The sequence below is a fragment of the Heloderma suspectum genome, chromosome 4 (genome assembly GCF_057233095.1).
Source record: "Heloderma suspectum isolate Gila_16-S chromosome 4, 16-S_ref, whole genome shotgun sequence".
Lineage (NCBI taxonomy): Eukaryota > Metazoa > Chordata > Lepidosauria > Squamata > Helodermatidae > Heloderma > Heloderma suspectum.
In genome coordinates, this window is record NC_139461.1 from 21,959,349 (window position 1) to 21,981,280 (window position 21,932).

The 21,932-nt window shown below is 46.3% G+C and overlaps 2 long non-coding RNA genes across 2 annotated transcripts in view; both read right to left on the reverse strand.

Annotated features, from left to right (window-relative positions):
• Positions 1-21,932, reverse strand: part of LOC146346608 (uncharacterized) — a 187,181-nt gene that overhangs the window by 84,159 nt on the left and 81,090 nt on the right. The gene's annotated exons all lie outside the window — the stretch shown is intronic.
• On the reverse strand, positions 8,212-20,273 carry LOC146346609 (uncharacterized). The gene is made up of 3 exons (XR_014789981.1): positions 19,598-20,273; positions 14,508-14,563; positions 8,212-12,616 (listed from the first exon to the last, which is right to left on the reverse strand). It is a non-coding gene; the product is annotated as an uncharacterized LOC146346609 (long non-coding RNA).

Genomic DNA, 21,932 nt, shown 5'->3' on the forward strand with positions numbered 1-21,932 from the left:
TCTGATCCAGCAGAGCAGTTCATGCGAGGCAGCTTCCAGCCCAGCTCCCACAAAGTTCCTGCTACAGGAGTCCTTGCGGCTGGAAGACCCTGACTGGAAGCGCAAATACACTGAAAAAGCCCTCCTTCCTGCTGCTTTCCCAATATCACACCACCACTGTCACCTAATTACACAAAGCCATTTTCTCCCCAGCACTCGCCTAGACAGAGCTGTTGCCAGGACAGTTAGTCGGGGCAGAGCAGCCAAAAAAAGAAAAAGCTGCCAGTGGAAATCCCCAGGTTAAATTAATTTAATTGCACAGATGGTATTATGGGCCACTTCAGGGAGAGAATGAAAAGGAAACACCCCTGTTAATATGCCAATAGCCAGCCCCGGGCACTGCCTGGGCGCATACAGAAGGAAAACAGCTCAGAAGCTTTTTCCTCCCTCTGCCCCACTCCCCATGATGTAAGCCTGCCTGCTAAGGTCTACCTAGTAGCAAATGCATTTAATAAGCCAGCAAGGAGGTAACAAATGATACCGCTGAGTCAAGCAGCTAACAAGATGCCTGGAGCCGCTGACCCATTTACTGTGCAGCTAAGCCACATCAACGCTCCTATAACCCAACAGGCTCTTTAAAGGCCAAGAACAGTAACAAAGAACTACTTGCTATAAATCTAAACAGCAGGTGTACGGCATATTACCATAATAAAGCCCAAGAGTACTTTCAGCAACACCTGTGCTGTTCTCACTGCTATCTGTGAAGTGTGCATTGATCTATAGATCCTAGGATCTTTTAAAAACAATGCCAGCCTTTGGTTTAAGTAGAGAACATTTAAGACTCAGGCAACAATTCACTTAGGTGCTTCAAAGTACAGAAATTTAAGTTAAGGCCCCCTCTTTAAAAAAGTAAGAACCTAAGTTTCTCCCATATGCATAAGAACATAAGAAGAGCCCTGCTGAATCAGACCAAGGGTCCATCTAGTCCAGGATTCTGTTCACAGTGGCCAGCCAGCTGCCTATGAAAAACCCCAAGCAGGACATGAGTGCAACAGCACCCTCCTGCCCATGTTCCCCAGCAGGCAGCATATATCCATAAGGACCAGTAGCCACTGATAGCTTTATCTTTCCTGTCTTCTGCACCATGTAAAAACAGGAACCGCATTCCTGTTTACACCATGCTGGAAGATAATAATTGATATTGTCTTGCAATCTTTGATTTTGCCTATTTTGTAATTAATCTGAAACGTTATTAAGTCAGTATCAGTGAAATGAGTTGTTTATGATTCTAATGAGATCCTATCATAATGTTTTTGTATTGCTGTTTTGTTAGCCGCTTTGGGCACTCATTGTGGAAAAGCGGCATATAAATTAAATGATGATGACTCTGCTTTTCCAGCTTTTCCCAACTTGGTGCCCTCCAGATGTTTGGGGCTACAACTCCCATCAGCTACAGGACAGTATGGCCAAAGATTGGGGTGATGGGAGTTGTAGCCCAAAACATCTGGAGTGTGCCAGGTTAGGGAAAGTTGTTCTACAGCAGCCTTCCCCACCCCTGGCACACCCACAGATGTGTTGACCACAACTCCCCTCATGATGATGGGATTCGTAGTCCAACACATCTACTCACACATCCCCTTGGCCCTTCGATCCCAATCTTCATCCTCTGCAGACTGGAATAACACTGAAGCATCACGCAAGCAGAGCATACAGCTTTCCCTATATGCTTGTATTTGAATCAGAAATATGGCATGCATTAGTAGCGAGGAACCACATTTATAGATGGAAGGTGTAGAAAGAGCAGTTGTATCATGAGATGACATACAAGTTTATTAAACATGCATAAAGTTCAGCCTTTGCAACACGTTAGCTGTCTTAAGGATGACTTAATTCAATCTTCAGAATGTTATAAGCAGAGCAAGTTCTCAGAATTGATGTTCTGATAACTGTTGAACAGTTGCACTGGCTTTCCTTTGGTTGAAGGTTGGCCTCTGGAGCTGAAAGATAAGGTTTGCAAGAGGTTGGCCACTGTGTGAACAGAATGCTGGACTAGATGGAGCCTTGGTCTGATCCAGCAGGGCTCTTCTTATGTTAGGCTGGCTGTCCAAATGCATGGTTTAGAATTTACATCAACGGAAGACTGATTGTGTTCCGAGCTGCAGATAAGCACTGCAATAGGCTGGTTGTTGGAATCAGAAGTTTAGAATCTGCAAGCCTCTCTCTTGATATACCACTGACCACCTCCCGCATAGCATCGGTGCGCTGCCATCATCGTAACATCTTCAGGTATAGAAAGATACCTGCAATCACCTGTGAGAGATGTGAGTGTAGTGGGCAGAGGCCCAGTCTGGAATGGGATGCCAGTGATGGTGAAGCAGGGTAAGGAACACACAGCATCACTAGGTCACCTCTAGCCCAGGACTAGATCTTGTTCCAGGAGGCACCATGAGTTTGAAATGACCGGGGAGGGGGGCAGTGTTGTCTTGAGCTTTGATTGCACAATAAAATGTTGATTTTGTTGTTGTTGCCCAGAGAACAGAGGTTATTGGGCCTATTAGAAATGAAATAAATAAATGCAAGTGGGGCAGTACACGTCACACCCTACAACAAAAGTAGTTCTGCAACATAAGCAAACACGTGCATATTTGCTTAGTTTGCATGATGTTACAGCTCACAGAACTCCACCGGAGGCCTTTTTGCAGGGCTGGAGAAAGAGGCTGCTTCCTGGCGCCTATGATATTTCCAGCCAGAGGGGCTGTCCAGCTTTCAGAAGAGCACCAGCTTAAACTTGCATTGAAGGGCCTGGATTTTTAGGCAATATGTCTCTGCGCTGGAGGAAAAACTGAAATGTTGACAGGATCATGTGAATAAGATGAAGCAGTGACTAGATCATGACAGTCACAGACCTGAGGGAGGGAAGACGGGAGATATGATAAGAAGGAAAGCTCGATTAAACCTAGGCCCGGCAGCATATCGAGTATCTGGAAGGCAAGGCAAGAAGAATTCCTGGAAGGCTTCAAGTGAGGTTCACCGCCACCACCTGATAGCCCAAGCTGGTCCCAGTTTTGTGGAAAACTCGGGACTTTCAAATAATGAAATCCAAGATACCCCTGTCCTTTCACAGCGGGAATTAAAGAATGAATGGACCTCATGCAGAACCATGTGGGGGCCCCTACACTTCCCTGATCCAAACACCTGTCCCTCCCCAGAGGTACCCAAGGAAATTCCCCTATGCACTCCTTGCCTAACCAACGCGTCTTCCAAGCCCTATTCCTTGCTTGCAGTGCTATTTTCCAGAACCTTAATAATAAAATGGCACATTACACAAAAATGTACACGTGTACAACCCCATTGGTGGAGACACATGGGGTTGATTTATACCAGATCAGATGATGTGTCTATCTAGTCCAAAACCATCAGCTCTGACAGGTGGCAGCTCCCCAGGGCTCTCTGGCACAGAGGGCTTGCCTATAACCTGCAGCCTAACCATTCCACTGAAAATGCAACTTTCTGCATGCAAAGCCTGGGCAATACCATGGAGCTATGCCCTCCCCCAAAGGACTGCTAATGTGCATGCACATGAATGGCGCAAGGATGGGGGCCCTTTAATGACTGGCCTGTAAACAGCAACGTGTTCAGTCTCCTCTACCAAGGGAGAATTACCTCTGGACAAGTGGTCTAGTAACTTGCACGGACTGATACTAGGTGCAATTGCTAATTATTATTATTTTTCTAAATAGGCATACATTTATTCCAGGGGCAGAATTTGGGTGGGAGGAGCCTTGCTCACTTCCCCCTCTCCTCCCCTGCTCAAGGGGACAAGTGGAATTAACTGAAGCACTGTTTCTACAGCCTATTATAGTCAAAGCAATGTATAGTCCAGGAAACACACTGGCTTCCTTATGAGGAGTATTTCCAGGTACAGGCTTATAATGGCAACAATAAATGGAACTGCATTTATACAGAGATGTAGGCATCAAAATCAGGCATCATATATTGTCAATAAAAGGTCTCCATACAAAATACACACACAAACGGAAGGATTTTTGGCAAATATCTATTTAAAGGCTTGCCATGGGGATCTCAGACCCTTTATATAACAACAGCTTTCATTCTATTTCTAGCATACCCTTTCTGGGTGGCTGCCTCTAATGATCTGGCAAGAGGCTTCTTCAGAAAGCTCAAAAGGCAGAAGCCTTCCCCAACTTGGCGGCCTCCAGGTGTTTTGGACTACAACTCCCATCTTCCCCGACTCTCGGCCATCCTGGCTGGGGCTGATTGGAGTTGCAGCCCAAAACATCTGGGGGCTACCAGGTCGGGGAAGGTGGCACTAGCATAAGAGGTAAAATCATCAGCTGTCCTTTTTAGAATTAAACTGAATGATTCATTTGAAGGGGTGGGTCTCCAATCCAACCCCCACCGCCACCCCCAAGCAAGTAACTTCAGGCTAAACGCTGAGAGGCACTACCTGAAACAAGGCTTGCCTGATTGATCATATATGTGAACAGCTAATTCCACCTCTTTGGCACACTTCAGCCTGGCCAAGAAGTGACGCCCAAGTTCAGGCTCTGCTGATAGGGACAAAACGGCTCACTTTTGGTTCTAAGCAACCAAGTGAACAAGCTGCAATCTGGAAGTCTGTTGGGGCAGAGCAAAACTTGCTTCCCTCCCAAGACAGGTGGTGGCATTCCTTACCCCAGAGATAGGCAAGGCAGTGCCCTCCAGATGTTTTGGACAACAACTCCCATTATTTGGCTATTTGGCTGTGCTAGCTGGGGCTGATGGGAGTTGCAGTTCAAAACATCTGGAGGGCAAAAGGTCACCTACCAGGTTCATCCCGTGGCTTTACTTTCTCACTATATGAATAAGCATATAGTATATGCTCACTATATGAATAAGCATAAAGCACTTCACCTGGGGAACACCGTTGTGGTGGTGTCAAAAATCACCCTACACTCACTCACAGCAGTGGGTGGCAGTCCCTTGGATTTAAATGATGCAAATCAAGTCCCTTGAATGGGTAACTACTGGGAACCTCTACATATAAGAGCAGGAAAGAAGTAGAACAACCATTTTTAAAGGATCTCCATGAGTGTAACGGAAGCTAACAAGTCAAACTACATCACCATATGCTGCAGGGACCCTAAAAGGTCAAGATATAGCTGTAAAAGGCCAAGATATAACCAGAATCATCCAACTTATATTGCAATACTTTTTTACTCTCTGTAAAGTCAGCTGGGAACAAAGAAAACAGCATTACATAAGACCAATATCTTACTAGTCACACTAAAAGAACATTCCAATTCCTCCCGAGACCACATTTCCCAAACAACACGGCCAAAGAGAAGAATGCAAGTGACGCAGCACAGTTCCAGGCGGGAAAAAGAGTTCACAACTTTGGAACAGACTCAAGATGATGCGAGTTTTACAGTAAGTGTTTAGTAACTCTAGACCTCCTCATCCCACTTGGGGCATGAAACACACCAAACCCTGAGAAAAAGTTTCACTGCGGGATTTTTTCTTCTTTTTTTAAGATTACTTTTATATCCATATCACGATGGCATGGCAGTTAAACTTCACCAGTTTGCTGACTCATCCACTCACAGGGTGACAAAACTATTAGGGTATTTCCCGATGAACAAGAGACCTGAAATGTAGTACAAGATTAACTCAATACCTCACAGATTACTAAAAAATACCCGAAAAGGTGATATTAAAAGCAGGGGACTCAAAAAGTGCACAAAATGGCTACAGGACTTCCAGACCACCCAGAAAGCTGCTAGATTGATTGGTATGTATCTAGCCCAAGACATTCTGATGACATCCAAAGTCTAAAAGCAGAAGAATGTAGCACCTAACAGTCAAAACCTGGGGTATGAGGTTTACCTCATAACAAAGGAAATTGGGGGCAGGGGGGGAGGTAGAAGCAAATATTTTGTTGCCTCTTCATACTTGGTGAGGGGGGCACTTCCAATTACAACAAGGAAACGGTGTGTGTGTGTGTGTGTGTGTGAGAGAGAGAGAGAGAGAGAGAGAGACTGACCAGAATCGCTCAACAACACAAGAACACAAATTCACTTTTATTTCTCCTCCCACTTTAGTACAAACAACCCGGCTTTCACAAACCTCATATTGGCCTTTCCAGGCACGTGTGTGTGTGTGTGTGTGTGTGTTCATTTGGTTCATAGCTCAATTCTGGGATGTCAGCCAAAGTCGACTGCGGCAACTGGGGGGGGGGGGCAAGGAAGAACAGAGTGGGCAACCCATCAATTCATCGCTCTAAGGAGACATGCAAAGTCTCAGCAGCTGAAAATACGAAGCTAAATTTGCAGCCCAGTCGAGCGGGGTGGGTGGGTGGGGGGTGTTTGCAAGCAAACTGAATTGTAACAATGGGGAGAAATGGGTAACACTGCTCTCTCCTCCCCCCCTCGCCCCCCAGCTGGGCCTCTCTCTCAAATACTGACAGAGCTAGGTCATCCTGCTTGTTATTGAGAAATCGGGGCAGAGTGTGCAAGGGCTGACGCAGGCTTCTCAAGTGTTTACTGGCAAAGGTGCTTCACCGCTTTCTTTGTTGCTGCCTTCTCCTCCCAAGTGAATGCAACACCGACACTGTGCAATTTCTCACACCGCGCAGATAAGCAGGTGGAAAAGATGAAGCAATGGTAGCTGGGGGGTGTGAGGAGAGACACAAGGTGCTAAGCTGTGCTGGCACAGCCAGCTGTCACTTGTCCTTGCTTTTGGGAGGAGGTGATGCCCTATTACTCATCCACCTTTGCAGAGTAAAGCGTAACTGCCTTTGATCTGGCTCCTGCCATAATAACCTACCTCCTCCAGAATGTTCAGCAACGGCTTCTACCCAGTGACCTCGTGTCTATACGGCTCTGTGACAACGCTTCCCAAACTTAAGGTTTCTCCCACTTCCTGGATCAACACTGGAAATACACTTTGTGCTATATCCCGGCTCTGTTTGGATGCAACGCTAAATCATGGTTTAGCGCTACAAGATGGAGTCTAGCCTCCCCACCCCTCCCTACGCCCAGTCTCACATGTACCGAATCCCTTCTCCACCTCTGGTGCGGCCATGAGAGCAGAAGTTTCTGCTTTAAATTAACTGGAGTGTAGGGTAACTTCTGGGCCCTAAACTGTGGTTAATCTTAACTCCGGTTAATCAAACAAACCAGTTTCATGAAGTGTGGTTTGAAGTTCCCTTGTTTCCACTAACCACAGTAAGGTTAGCCACAGTTTGTCCAGGTTTGGGTGGCATGGCAAGTGGAGGTTAATCTAAAATGGAAGCACGTGCTTCTGAACTCCTCTTTGTGGCTGCACCAGAGGAGGGAGGAGGAGAGCGTGAGTCCAAGGCTCACTGTGGCTTGCTCTCGTAACACTAAACTATGGTTTAGCATTAAGCCCAAACTAGCCCTTTACGTATTTTCTTGATCAGTTCCCAGCATCCCCTTTGCAACTTCGGGTAGCCCAGTTATTACTTTCTCTCAGAATCTGTCACTTCGCTTTTCCTATCATGATTTGATTCAGACATCAGGCCAAACCATGGTTTGTGCTAACCGGATCATAGAGACTCCAAACCAGGGGTTGGGAACCTCAAGCCCAAAGGCCAAATGTGGTCCTCCTTGGATGTCCCAGATGGACACATACCCTTTCCCCTGATCATGTGATGACTTCCCAGCTTTTACATGTTTTTTTCTCCATTCAGAAAAGTTGAAATCCCTCCCCTAAAGCTTAGTTACTGGCAGTAAGAGATCTAAGCTACAATATGTCAGGGTGGACACTGAGCCCATAGAATCCCAGAGTAGTTCTGATTTTGAGGAACAGCAGTCGCTCCTGGGAGAGGAGCGCACTCCTCTTTCCCAGGGCCAACAGCTGACGGAGATTCCCCCCACCAGCATTCCTAGCTTAGACAGCAGTCCAGGGAGTGACAGAGCACAGGAAGCAGACTTGGTGGACGCGCGATGCCGACGCAGAGAGCGGCACCAAATGGAGGGCGCAGAAAGTAGGCGTAGTGCCCGGTTGGCGCGCAAACAATGGCTGCGCCCAGAGGATCCAAGGGAACAGGGGAGGGACTCTCCCTAGTCCTTAAGTTCAGGGGTCTGCCAGTAATTCCCTTTCAAACAGGGACCAACTGTTCCAACTTAGGGCATAGGTACTGTGCTGCTCAGATCTAGTTGCAAATGGTAGAGTTGTTAAGTTGTAAAAGAAGAATAAAGCTTTGAAAGGAATCCCTTTGTCTGTGTCTGGACTTGGCTACTGGATTAGACTGAGAGAGGCCTCCAAGGAGCCCTTGACACAATAGATCACCACCCCTTTTGCCTTCAGGCCTACTCACCACTGGAATGCAGCCCCCAAGACCATCTCCAAAACTGAATTCAGCCCTTGGGCAGAAAGAGGTTCCCCATCCCTGCTCCAAACCATTATTTGCCTTCAAGACATACATGCAAGCTATGGTTTGTGTGATCTGCCTTTTCCACCGCCTCCTCTGAGAATCCCCAGATGCTATTCCCAAACAATGGCCTCAGGAAATCCAGCACACCCTTGTTCCCTCCCTCAGGAGGATGTCACTGCCAGAGAGAGGGGAGAGGATATGTGTTGTCTGTCTCCTCTGAGGTATAGAGTAATGGATGCATCCAAAATGGTGGCTTAGTTTTTGAAGACAATGCTTCTCAACCTTCTAGGGCTCACTGGTACAGCTACAAAGCAACCCCTCTTACCCCAAGAATAAGGAATTATTCTCACCTCCAGGCCTCAAACTACCACAAACAGAACTGGAGCAGTAATCACACCCACACTGCAACTACCTCACCTTATTGTAATCACCTGCATTATAATTAGCTGCCACTTTCATTGCTTTGAAATAATTACTCTTCCCTGAAAGGGAAAACTTGCCCACAATTGAATTCTACCTATGAGAGGTAGAATTCACAGTTCTACCTATGAGTGGAAATCAAATAGCCACAGATGAACAGCTCAACATTACTAGGACTGCCAACCTAGTCACTTTAGATTCTGCCACCGCTGCTGCACAGGGATAAGTAGTGTGCTTCCTCTACATTACTATCACATGAGAAGCACAGACCTGGTTCACATGTAACAACAACCCATGGCTTAATTAACCCATGGGTTGTTGCCTTACTGAGAGTTAAGCCCCAATTTGGCTGCCAGACAAGTGAGTCAGATGAGTGAGCCAGACGAGTATATATTTTTTTCAATTCCTGGGTTGTTTGGTTCCCACCCACTTTGCCACTCCTTCCCTGTATCCCACATGCCTTTGCAGCACTGTAATACTGGGATGTGGAGCAGCTGGGGTTTTGTTTTGTATTTTACCACTCTTCCCCACCTCCTCTGTAGCCTGGTGAAACAACCCATGAACAACCCACAGTTCTGGGTTCACACATAATGAAAATCCATGGTTTAAACAAACCAGAGTTCATGACCAAACAACAAACCAGGGGCTCTCTTTCCGAGTTGTTCTTAGTTAACAACCCAGAGTTCACAACCCAGCAACAAACCACGGGCTCTCTTTCTGGTTTGTTCTATTCATGGTTAGCCATGGTTTGTTGGCACAGCCGCGTTCACACCTCACGACAACCCAGAATCCAACAATCCATACCATGGGTTAGTGTTATGTGTGAACCAGGCCAAATAGTAGGGATTTCTGTAGAGTAAGGCATGCCTGTCCAACGATAACACGCACGTGTATCAGCATCAATTCGCAACATATGAGACAGTCTGTATAGCATGAAAAGTATCTACGAGGAAGGTAGCCCTTGCTTTATATGTCAAGTGTTTACCATATGCTATCTTAGGGGCAGATGGACTTCAAGACTTAAACATCTAGTAAAAAAGAACATAGAATTCCATGGGCTACCAATGTATTTTGAAGCAAGAGTACATCATCAGGACTTCCTAACTAAACTGACCCAGAATATGCATCCTTGCTTGAGAATCAAATAAATGTTTTGATGGATTAGGTCAAAGTCCAGCATTCTTCAAAAAACAATCCCAGCACCCAACAGGTGCTACCTGTTCCCCTGAAACTGCCTGGTTGTCCACTGATGGGCCACAGTATTCCTTCTGCCTGCCCCTATTTTTCTTGCATAAGAAGCTGGCTGTAGAACATTTGAGCTATGCAAGCTGAATGCTTTCAGTATTTTGCAATCATTCCTTAAGAAAACTCAGCTGTGTTTTGGGCTCTGTTCCCTCCATGTGTTGGCTTTTCCCTGCAGGCATCTTGTTTGTTGCTACCAAAGGGCCAGATAAATAAGGCCATTTTTTATTGCTGAATCAAAAAAATAAAATAAAGGTATGGGGAACTTGAATCATCGAGGTTTCACAGCCGAACAGAGAAAGGGTTCCCTGGAGACACAACACAGCTGCCTCCTAGCTGGACAACCTCATTGTGGCTACACAAGAGGAAGCAGTTAGGGGGCATAGTTCTATCGATATCAACGTGCCCATGCTGTTGAACTTAAATGCATGACAATCTGAGAAAGTTAGTACCCAGAAGAAACTTCAGATACCGTGTCCTTCAGAAGACTCAACAAAACCTTATGAGAATGCTGGGATTTAATCTTCACCATGAAGAAATTAATCAGGGCATGCCCTCATGGAGGGTTTGAACGGCATAGGAACAGTGTGCTCCGAGTTCTTGAAAGGTTGCTCAGTACATCTGAAGATGGTGGCACTGCACTGGTGCTCTGGGAAAAGTTCATGCCCACAGTAGGGAGTCAACACCAGTTGGCTTGTCCAGGTGGTCTGCCCCAGCAAAGACCCAGAGGTACCACTCTGCCCACTGACTGCATTCCTTGGAGAACAGTTCCTCCCCTCTCCTCCCCTGCCAAGATGGGCTTCACCATAGACCCAGAAGAGTGCATCCCTGAGCACCCAGCACTCTCACATGGCTGCACACTTTAGGGGAAGCTTGCCCTCCACTATTGTTCTTATCACTGAGGAACCCTAAGGCTGCCACAGAACACTGTCAGAAGACCAATGTCACGGGGGTCAGTTCCTCCACTGATCGCCACATTGTTCCTCCTCTCCTGTGCAGCAAGACTTTTAATTCTGCCCCTAAAACTGGCAGGAACAGAGGAGTGGCCAAAATGACCAGTGGAGGAAAGGGAGTGGAAAGTACAGAGGCTGCATCCTCTCTCTCTACCTCTTTGGGTGTTTAAAGATAACCAGCCAGCCACTGGCTCAAGATCTACCAATACTAAGATCTACACATACAGGTCATAGCGCCATTAAACTGACAGTGGCCATGGCACATAGCCAACAAGAGGGGCCACGGGAGATAGTCCATCCACATCCCACCATGCCTGGAGGACTCAAGCAAGACTCCTGTTTTGTCCATGTAAATTTTTCCATTCTCCATTTGGCAGAAGATGGCCGCATTTCCAAAGGTTGCTTGACTGTGTGTGTGTGTGTGTGTGTGTGTGTGTGTGTATTCAGCATGGATGTTGTTGAACATACTCCTTTAGAATGGGGTGCAGGGGAGATTATTGAAGCGGATGGAGATTTCAGCTATGGAAACTTCAGCTGGTGCAGAATAAGGCCACTCAGAATCTGGATATTGGTGGGGACTGGGCAGTTGTCTCACGTGACATCAATGCTATGCCAACTGCACTGGCTGCCAGTGCATTTCCAAACCTAATTTAAAGTCCTGGTTTTAACCTTTAAAGACTTGAATGGTTTGGGCCCAAGTTAGTTGAAGGACTCAACTTCTCCAACACCTGCCTGCCTGCACTCTGAGATCCTCAGTAAAGGCCGTTCTCAAGAGCCTAACTCCAAAGCTGGTTAGGCTGGTGAATATAAGGGAGAGGGCCCCACACATCTGGAACAAACTTCCATTAGGCGTTTGTCAGCCCCCCTTCTTTGCAAGTCTTCAGGACACCTCTAAAAACCCACCTGTTTTTACTGGTTTTCCCATAATGTCTAAAGTTGCTGGTTTTATAGGTAACTTTTGTTCATATTGCATTTTTATTGTTAATCCTCTGTCTTTTATTGAATTTTTATTGACTATGTATTCGCGAATTTTTTTATTGTATCTGTTTTGCATGGTTTTTATCTTCTATGCCATCTTGAGAGGGTTCGACCCTTACAGGCGGCCTAAATAATTATACGTACATACATGCACATGCATGAACACACACATACATACAGACATCTCTCTGCGTGTGTGCACACAAGTGTGTGTGTGTGTGTGTGTGTGTGTGAAAGTTTATTTCTCTACATGCCTTAGGCAGAGGTACCTTGGCCTTTCTGTAGGAAATTAGATCAGAATGATTCTTTGGAATTTCTGATAAGAAAAGGAAGGGCCCAATAGTACTTGACTGCAAAGAGTCACCCTGCTTTAGAATGCAGAAAGTCTGGGACTCCATCAACATGCCAGGGATGTTTCAGGATGCCACAACTCACCCATCCCCTGACATTCCATGTTATAGCTGGGAGTCACCCAATCAACAAGGTTTTGTATCAAATAGAAGTTCCATGGAATTACAGGCGCAAATTTTTAAAAATTACCATGAATGATCTAAATGACCACCCCACCCGTTGCACATGACACATCTGTTTATTTGTTACCTACCACTGCCAAGGGCTCGGAGACAGCTTAAGGATGCATCGACACCTACAATTTAAAAACAATTTCAAACCTTTTTAACTGACATGATTCCCAAGCAAGGAAGTCTAGGAAATGTCATTCAAGGATTTTTAACAAAGTGGGTCTTTGCCTTCATAGCAGGTTACTCCATCAGTAAAGCACACCACTTTTTGTACAGCCCACATTACTACCACTTTAGAAAAGGGGTGGGTAACCTGTTTTCTGTTGAGGGCTGCACTCTTGTTGTGGGCCACATGTTGGCTGTGAGCGGGGCCAAAGCCAGCGGCAGGCAAGGCCAAAGCCAACATGGATGAGTCGCCCCTTTTCTCTACCACCCTCCTTTTCTCTGTCTCTCTCTCCCCCCCTTCCCAAGCAGGCTGCCAAGGAAGGGACAGATTGCTCTTGCCAGAGGTCTGAACTGATCACATGCAGAGGGCTTTGATATTAGGCTGAGGGGTCCTAGCTTGCCCACCCCCGACTTAGAAGGATTGGGCAGCAGGTCACGGGAAAGGCCCAGAAGAGTCACTTTTGTTTTCAAGATTAATGACTTCAATCCAAGTCTGTAGCGCAGGGATGTTGAACCTCCAGGCCGCGGAGGTTCCACATGCAGCCCGCAGAGGGAACTACATGGATGGAACTACATCAGGTGCCTTTAATCAAGGCTGGTTGAGAACAGTGGCCGCAATTCGGCCCCCCACCACCATAGAGTTCCGCACCTCTGCTCTAGAGTCTGGTTTAAAGGCACCTGATGTAGTTCTATCCATCACTGAAGCGAAGTAGGCCTGAACCTGGATGGTTCATGGATGGGAGACTTCCTATAACCTCCCCTCCCGCTCATTTGCCACCCTGGAGTACAACTGTGATCCAAACAAATAAAGGAGTCAGCTACAAATAAAGTATTATTAGGCAGGAATAACAAAAATAGAGGAATCATGGAGAAACCAGAACACCACTTCCCAAAAACTTTTAAAGATGCTTTCCAGAGGAAATGAGTAAGGCACTTGTTATGAAGTGATAAATCACAGAGGAAAGGAAGTGCCATTGTCTCCTATGTATTTTTAATCATAAAACAACCATGTAGCTGGCACTGGTTTCTAAAAGCACACTGATAAGCCAGAGGGCTAGACAGAGGGGATGGAGGCTCCTGGGGAAGAGAGCGCAATTTCAGCTTCAGGCCACCTTTGGCATCAGGAAGCAGAGCAGTGTGGTTGAGGATGAAAGGGGCTGGGGGGAGTAGAATTAAGGCACCGCAACAAAGAACAAAAATGCATACCCCACAGAACTCTTTATCAGCCCAAAGCTCCACTACACTTTGCAGTGTGAATTGAGGGCTAAATTACATGCTATACATTAAATGTGTGACCCAAACATTTTTTAAAAACCTTAGTGTAAGTGGGCAGGGACCAATCTGGATCAGGACCACCACACATGGGTAGGGTTGAGGAGTTAAATCTTCCCACCCAGACATCCCGCACAGGGACTAAAGGAAGGAAAAATCCTCTCCATTGTCTCCAAATTGGGGCAGGGGGGATAGTGGGGGGGGGGATCTCCACTGGGGCAAATTTGTGGGGGGGAGCAGCTGGGTGGGAAAATTTAACTCCCCACCCACCCACATGCAGTGGTCCTGGTCCAAACTGGGGCCCTGCATGCTTACATTAAAAGTAAAAAAGAAGAAGTTACGAACCAGATGTTTTGGACTACAATTCCCAGCATTCCTGACCACTAGCCATGCTGATTGGGGCTGCTCTGGTGGGCATCAGATTGGGGAAACCTGAACTACATGCTACATATTTAACGTAGCGTGTCGTTTATCCCTGAGTGGCAGAATCTGGCATATTGATGGCAGAGAAAGATGGGGCTGGTACTCATCCCAACCGAGTAGTCAAAAGGGAAGCAAGTTATGTAACAGCTGGCTTACCTGGTTGCGTTCCATGAGCTTGCTATCCTGAGGTGATGCATATACACCATGCCTCCCTAAACAAAAAAAAATCCACAACATTTTTACCCATGTCCACTCGTCGGCTTTCTTCACTATGCTTCTTTATGGAACTTGGAGCTTGATCCAAAAGAGGTGATAACAAACCCCAATACTGTTCTCTATTCACTTGTTGCAGAGAAAGAGAGGAGACCTTAGCAGGCTTTTCCTAAGCACTGATAATGGCTCACAAGGCAGCATGCAGGCCTTAGAGCTAGTTCATGCAGAATTCAACCCCCACTTCTGCTCTAGACCTTATGCATGGCCACGGGCAAGTGACTCTCTTTCTCCCAACTTCAGTTCCTCATCTGCAAGCACAACAGCGGCCTACCTCACAAGCTTACTGTGAGAGCAAGATGCAAACATACATTGTGAAGCATTTTATAAAAAATGACAGAATGACAAGACAGGCCTGGAGGGAGTAAAGAGGAGAAAGCCAAAGGCCTCAGAGTGATTATGCTACACGTTTACACGGCGTTGCCACCTGTGAAAAGAAGTGCATCCTTTCACACGTGTAGACGGGCAAACAAGCTCTTTATGAAAAAGGGAATTCACAGCATCCCTGTCAAAAGGTCTGGGGGTTTCCAGTAGACAGACAAGAGCAGCCCCCAAGGAGGGGCTATGACTGATCATGAGTAGCAGAGAATGGAGAATTAGGTGCAGCAAAGCTCAGAAGGAGTAATACAAGATCGTAAAAAGCAAGAAGCAGCTTGACAAAGGGGTCAGGGAGGGGGGATATGGTTCCATACAAAGGAACACAATAGCAGAAGCAGGTGGGAAAAGGAGAAGGAGCAAAAGAGTGGGGAGCCCTGTATATAACAGGGAGGGGGCTATGAAAAGGAGGGAGAAGTCTGTCGTTTGGGCCAGAAAGGTGGGCAAGCCAGGAAAAGAAGGGTGTATCTACTCTGCAAACGTGCATCAGTTTTGTACTCGTGTTCATTCTCATGCTTCCCCTCACCCAAAGAATTCTGGGATTTGTAGTTGGGCAAGGGTGCTGAGAACTGATGCCCTAACCCAGGGATGGGCAGAAGCTAGATCTCCAGATGTTTTGGACTTCAATTCCCAGAAGCCACTGCCAGCATAGCCAATGGTCAGGAATGTTGGGGTACATGTTCAAAACATCTGAAGATCTCCTCTCTGCCCAACTCTGCCCTAGTCTCCCTTATAGAAATACAGTTCCCAGGGTTCCCCAGGAAGAGGGAATGCCCCCAAGACTCCTGTTCCACCAAGGGACATCCTACAGGGCAGCTTTTCCCCAACCTGGTCCCCTCCAGATGTTTTGGACTTTAACACCCAACAGATTCTGCCAGCCTGGCCAATTGTCAGGAATGCTGGGTGTTGTCATCCAAAACAACTGGAGGGCACCAGTTTGGGGAAGACTGCTCCAGGGCAATATTCTTCCTCTGACCTAACTGGGACAATCATTTAGAATATGCTTGGGGCAGGGAAGAGAGGGTCAGCCATGGTTAGCATTCCTGAAATGGATAGACAAGGGCAGAGGGCATTTGTGAGATAAATCTCTACCTCCAGGCCTCTGCATTCAGAAAGGTGATGTAACCAATTGCACAAAATCAACAGCAGGGGGTGGGGGGGATGGGAGGCTGCAGATTAGCAGAAATGCAAACTCAAGAGAAACATCTGAAGTTCTAGTTTCTTCGAGCCACTTGTGCAACGTTTAACCTTGGGATGGAGAAGTGACCTCCGTCAACCCTATGGGCTGGATGTCCTGACAGATTTACAAATGGTGCCAGATCAGGGTTGATAAAAAAATAAATGGTTTTAAAAAATTAATTTAAAAAATCAGATTTTTTAAAATTTAAACTGAATTTTATTTAAATTGATAGTTTTAATTTACATCGGATTTTGAAATTTTCTTAAAACAATTAGTAAAACAGAGCCTAGGTCAACTATATCATCATGAATACTAATTATACAACTTCTAATATATTCTCTGAATATGTTAACAGCAGTTTATGGAGATGGGAGATAACCTGATCCGTCCTATTCTGCACTGCAGGGGGTGTACAGAAGTGCATGCTCTTGCTCTCGCGAGAGCCTCTGTTTAAGTGCAGAGATGAAGAAGGTCAATGAATTGAAGGAGATGGAGCAGAGCTGAGCAAGGAGGAGTCTGGCTATAAACGCAAGGGATAGGGGAGGGGAACAGAAAGTGAAACCAAAAATGAACAAAACATATTTATGCAGTCCTGACTTCTGAGGAAACTTCTGCGGCATTTATCCTCCACTGGGTACTTTCTAATGAAACCTACCAGTCCGAATATGTATTAAGGTTATATTAAACAATAATGTACTTCTACTAAAAACGATGACTAAATAGAACCTTCCTCACTAGTGATTTAAACTGTGATTTAAGTCATTAAAATTGAGCCCTTCAGGGAAGCAATTTAAATCATGATTTAAGTTAGTTTGATTTAAATCGAATCTGCCCTGTGCCAGATTAGCTAATCCACTCTAAGGGAATATCACTTTGACGGGGGCAGCCCTTTGATACCGGTCTCCTACTGCAGGACAACCCATCCGCTGCACAAGGTTAAGCAGGCTATTTCTTGCATTACAACAGGAAGCTGGCTAATCCCGGCTTACACCATTGGCCCAGTAGTGTTTACTCCAGCCTTCTCCAGCCAGATGTGTTGGATTGATATGTTCTTATGTGCTCCACCCACTGAACTATGGTCCATCTGCAAAGCCAGGCTGTGTCCTGGATTTTATGGGCCACTGAGCAACTTCAGCAGAATCTCACTCTTAACCAATAGGGGGAGAGGTGCTCCAGACAGGCTCCTTAATGGGGTCTGCCCCTCTCCTGGCAAGTGCAAAACCCCAACCAACCAATCCCTGGCACCAATCCCTGGCATTGGGACCCACTATGTATACTGCAAGACTCTGGAATGGACCCCAGGGATTCCAATGACAAAAGTCCAGTCCATTTGGGCCAAGTGACCGCCTTTCTTAAGGAGGTCTCCTGTGGGACTGTCAGAACAGGCATGGCCAGGAGGTGGAGACAGAGAAGAAAAACAAGGGAGCTGGGGCTCATTTAAGTCCAGCTGAGGCAGGAAGTGCCACTGTCAAGGAGGGCCCCTGCCCACCCTTCTCCTCCTCCAAGTTCCTGGGAACTGGAGTGGGGATGTGGCCAGGGAATTCACTGACCCATCAGACCTGAGGCCGTCAAAGGGGGGGGCAGGAAGACATAGAGGCCCTCATCGTTCAAAGAACTTTGTGTTTTGTTTTTTTGGTAATGCTATATAAGTGATTAACAATGGCCATAAAAATAATCGCTCCTTAGTACAAGAGAAGGAAAAGATGCTTGGCCCAAGAAGGACCTTTGGCTTGAAAACCACAAGATAACAACAACCACTGGGACAAGGCGTTGCATCTCATTTTTGAGTGACTGATTTCTTTTGCAATTTGGCACCAGGGTTTTGCTTTCACTGACTGGACTGAGGTCAAGAGACTGTGGCCATCCTGTTGCTCAACCCGCCCAGTCTGGCAACATTCCCAAATTCAAAGGGGGAGTGGGGACTTTTGATAGAAAGCTAGACAGGGATAGGCATATTTTTAATAAAATGATCACGTACACAATATGCTTTGCATGTGTTTTTGCAGTTCTTGCACATTCAAAAACATTGTGAAAATGTTTTAGGATTGTTTTTGTTGTGTGTGCTTTTTCCTCGACCAGTGTAACAAGGCCAGCATACTGGCCTTAATTTATTGTGTGGCATTATGCAACGAAGCATGGAAACCATATAAATCATTTCTGCTAAAAAGACAGGCATCTCTACTTTAAAGCAGAGTTTAACCACTGCGGGAGGAAATTTCCAGAAGCTAGTGGGGCAGGCAGTAGTGCAGACTAAAATCCGTCCTCTTTCCAAAGCCGAGTTTATTCCAGTCAACCTTAGGAACACATCAGGGGTAGACATGGTGGCCTCCAGAATCTTTGGACTACAACTCCCAACTGTTCCAGCCATCATGGCCAGTGGTCAGGGCTTAAGGGAATTGTAGTCCAAAGCATCTGGAGGGCACCAGGTTGTCTTCCCCTAGAATACAGCAACCCGAAGGGTCTTCTTACAAGAGCCAGTTTGTGGGGGAGCAAATTGCTAGGCGATAATTTTTCTCGCAATAACCTTCAGGTAAAACGCTCTTACGGAAGAGCTCCTGATGCTAAAGCCACATTCTGACAGATGCTGGAGAATAAAAATGGGTTCTCCTTGCACTGCCACCCCCGGATCCTGGGCATGCCCTGGGTGATGTCCTGCATAAGAGCCCTTCGTGAAGAAGAGACTATGAGAATATCAAGGGGAAAATTTGAGGGATGGTTTTCCACCTTTAAAAACAAAAAAGGGCCACTAACGGTGCACTCCTACCCTTGTTTAAATTAAGTTCCATTGAGTTCAAGTAGGTTTACTCCCAGGTACATGGGTATAGCATTTCAGCTTCAACAGGCCCTTCAGGGTTGTCTGCAGGATTCTGATTCTGTAAGGCCAGGGTTAAGCCCAGTAGAATTTTTATTTATTTGATTGATTTATTTGATTTATACCCTGCCTTTCTTCCTCCTTAAGGAACCCCAGGCGGTATACATAATCCTCCTCCATTTTGTCCTCACAACAACAACCCTGTGAGGTGGGTTGGGCTTGGAGCTGAGGGCTATATCAGGGAGCAACAGGAGGCCACACATGCCTGGGAATTCCCTCGCTAGCACAAGCAAAAGAAAACTGGGATTCCCTTGCTTATCGCCCATCTACCATCAGAGGATGGAGCTAAGGAAGGGATAGACCGTGCTGCCACCACAGCCGATGCGGGGGGTCTGGTGGGCTACCAGAAATGGTTTGGCGGGCCGTATGCAGCCCACCAGCCTCACTTCTTGCACTTCTGCAGTAGGAGGTTGGGAATTTAAGTATTTATGGGAACAACAACTACTGCATTATTATGCAAATATCATGTTTCCACATTAAATTGCTCAGACAAGTAAACCACTTGCACAAGGTGTGAAATGGGCAAACCAGGAGCTGAGCACAACGTACCAATCAGCCCTTAGCTAGACCCATACAGGACAGGTACACCCGGCCATCCACTTCTCAAGCTCCAGGAACTGTGGTTTGAGACAGTTTGCCCCGAAATCTCCGTAAGAGCTCTCTCCCGTGACAGAATGGAAGCTATGACAAGCAAAACCAATTAAATCAATTATAGGGTGGATGTGGAGAAACTTAATGATGCTCGGGTTAGGCTGAGATAGTTGTGTCCCTGATTTTGGGAGAAGAAGAAGAAATTAGCAGAACAAATCTGAGCAACCCTGCCCCAAGTCACTCCGATGTGGAACAAATTGTTTTGAAAACTTCATCCTTAATCATCAGCTGCTCTAGATGGTGTAGGAAGTTGTGGGAAATGACTCAAGGAATGGCACGGTCTGAGTCAACAAAGGAGCAGTTCACCAGCTGAAACTAGGGTCTGCATTGCTTCTACAGTTGCCGGCTATGCCATGCAGCCAAAAAGCCTGGGCAGCTGTAAAGTTACATTATGTACACATATGCGTGTGCACACACACGCACACACACACACACACACACAGGGAAGCATCACTGGTTGCATTCCATCAAGATTCCATTTAGAACAAACCACATGCAATGCTATTTGCCATTTACAGTGACTGAACAGAAGTCAGAGTGTTTCTTCTTGTCAAAGTTGCTCTTTTAAAGCTGCCTTCCAAACCTCTCCCGCCCCGCCCCCCCACCAAAAAACACGCACACCCAGATCCTGTTAAACTGTTGATTTGCAAAAAACTCATTGTTTCAAAACCGTTGTGAAAATGCTTCAGATTCCTTAGTTGTTAGAAAGTGGCATATGAATAAAGGATTACTAAGGCAGTCCTCTTTGTAATTAACAATGAGGGCATTTCAAATAACCTCTCCAGGACTTTGAACATAAGAACTGCTTTGCTTGGTCAACCCCACAGTCCAATTAATCCAGTAACTAGTAGGTCACAGGAGGGGGGCAAACCGCAGTCCACGCATTAATGTTTTGCAGGCTGCAACATCACTGCTAAGCAGGAACACATCTGCATGCAACTTAAGCGACTAGAAGCAGATGATCTGTGAATATATCCCATGCTACAGCAGCCCTCCCTAATCTGGTGTCCCCAAATGTGTGGGACTACAAATCCCACCATCCCCAGCCAGATGGGGGTTGTAGTCCAACACATCCGAGTGCAGCAGGCTGTGGAAGGCTGACCTATGGCGCATGCGTTTTTTAGATAGTGGCTGTAAGAGCCTCCGATCTGGTGCTAGGGAAGAAGAGGTATCTCTGAATGTTATAACAGCAAGGCAAACAGCAACCAGAAACAGAGGCAATCTTCATCAGGGAAATGGCTACAGAGAAAGTGTTTAAACTGCCCTCCCATGGTGCAGCAGTCCAAATCAGAATCTGCCCCCCCCCCAGAGCTGCTATTTAATTTAAACAACACACAGCCAATCCTATGCCGAGATCTCCTACATCACATATAATCTGGCCCTTACTATGCCCTCAATTCATGAAATTTCCCTCGAATTAATGCCCATCAATGCCCAAATTTATGCCCATGTTGGGACTGTGCTCCAATTATGCCACTGTAATACAAATGGGTCACATACTGTAGGCAACATTTCTGACCAAAGCAGATTGGATGGAGCCATGGGGGGGGGCAGCACTCCATAGCAAAGATCAGTCAGCCTTTGGTGTATGCAAAAGTCAACAACGCCTCTATTGAAAGCAAATTTCTAGCCCTCATGGAGAAAATGAAACTAAGCCACAAAATTGGAGGTTGGACAGAACTCAAGGGCTGGAAGCCTCCAAGCTACCTCTGAGCACAGGGGTCTCTGCCTTGCTTGGACACAGGGCTCTTTGATCCTTGGCAAATGGCAACAAGTATGAGCTGGTCCATACATGAATTCTGCATCAAATGATGACTTGCATGTGCAAGTGAGCCTTCACAGATGAAACACTGCACAAGGAAGGAGGGCATGAGAAAGTACTTTTTCACACAGCACATAATTGATTCATAGAATGGGCTGCCCCAAGATGGAGTGAAGGCCACCCACTTGGATGGCTTTAAAAAGAGATTAGACGCAATCAGGGAAGAGAGCTTTATCTCTGGCCATTAACCCTGATAGCTAACTGCACCTCTTCGCATTCTTCAGAGGCAGCTTGGCCCCGTTTCCCCATCTGCTGGGAGCAACAGGACAGGTTGTAGTCATTTTTGTGTCTTGCCTATGGGCTTCCCAGAGGCATCTGGTAGGCCACAGTGTGTGACAGAGAAGATGCTCAACTAGCTGGCCCTCTGATCTGATCCTGCTCTTTGTCTGTCCTGAATCTCCTGACAGTCGG